Below are 1681 nucleotides of genomic sequence, written 5' to 3' on the forward strand. Positions count from 1 at the left end.
AAGTGTATTATGGGAAGATGAGTATTTTGATATAATATTTTATAACGTTTTCATGTCACTTAAATTCCGAATCTTCCGAATTCCCCAAACTCATACGCTTTGTTTCCTTGTGTAGAGAAACAAGGTGCTCCAACTAGCTAATTCAACCACCAACTTGCTCTCGGATTCTCAAGTCACAACTTGTAAACCGTGAGTATACTCGTATTTCCCCCTTTTTTACTTTTACCACTTTTGGGGTATAACATGTTTACTTATCAAAAACTTACACATGAACATTTTGCTTAAACACATGAACATTCCTATAACATGCTTGTATACGTGATGGCTTGATACTTTAAACTTGGGTGAAACTTATGTGTTGAATTTATCATTAACTTCGTACAAGCCAAACCGTGACATATGTAGCGCTATAGGATTAACGACCCGCCCTTTATCATCGGTAATGTCATGAGCATATTGCGTTTCCTTGGTTTGATATGTTAGACACATGCCATGTTTAAACGTTTATCTTGAATCACATGCTTGCTATGAGGAATTGTTTAAAACTTATCTTTTACTATGTATGTATCAAACTTGTATACTCGCCTTTGCTTTTGCATTGAATTATTTTAAACATGTTACAGGTTGATGAGGATGATGCTAAGAAAAGAAGTAGTGTTGATGCCTAGATACACATATAGACGTTAGGGTTTAATATGTTGTATCAATTTTTGTTATGTTGTCATGTTATTTTGTTAGACTTGTTGTATTTGAATTTCTTGTAATGTTGACAATTCATCTTATGAAATGAAATCGGATTATTTAAATACTTGTCACAATTATTAGCGTTATGATGTCTCGAGCAATCTTCACACTTCGTCTCATCCCGATGTTTCCGCCATGGGTTGGGGTGTGACAAGTTTGGTTACAAAATACGCAAGAATGCGCATTTTGGCCGAAACTACGACTCGTCACTGAGCCTTGATAACGTGGTAATCAGTAGGTATAGTCACTACGGACTATAACCATCATGATCACGCTCACGTTATGAAGTTCCAACGAACTTCGTGTTGACCATAAGCTGGTCAACGTAGAAAATCAAACAAAGTTTGACTTTAGCACTAGAAAGCGATTAAAAGAACGAAAGAATACTTACGAAGGGTCCCCGAAAGCTAAACTTGATCCAGGAGCTCAGGTATGAAGCAATGGCATCAACTTAGAGCTCTTTGATCAGTTTTGTGGGTTTTAACACAAATGGGGGGGGTATTTATAGGAAAAGCAAAACCGTTAGGATCGTTTCTTGAAAAACGTGATCGAATCTCGTGCGTACACTTGTTGGAAAGTTGTGGTAACTAAAAATGGCCCCTAATGAGCTGAAAGGGCAAGTGTGATTGTGTGGATGAGGTTTAATCAGCTGAAATCTGCTGACTAATTGATCTTATCTGTTCTGGGAGCTTGACGCGGCCCGCGTCAGGATACACACAAAACTCAGGCGGGCCGCCTGGCCTTGTCTGATCAGCACAAACTTTCAGAAATGACAGTTTTAGTCCCTGTTGCATATTTAAGCCATTTTTAACACTTCTAAGGCCCGTAAAGCCAACTTTAAGGCCCTAAAATGATGCCTAAACATTGTGGACATGAAACATGCTCAAAAATATTCCGGATGTCAGTTTGTTTGGTCGTACGAACACGATGTTCGCTT

The sequence above is a fragment of the Helianthus annuus genome, chromosome 14 (assembly GCF_002127325.2).
Source record: "Helianthus annuus cultivar XRQ/B chromosome 14, HanXRQr2.0-SUNRISE, whole genome shotgun sequence".
NCBI classification, from domain to species: Eukaryota; Viridiplantae; Streptophyta; class Magnoliopsida; order Asterales; family Asteraceae; genus Helianthus; species Helianthus annuus.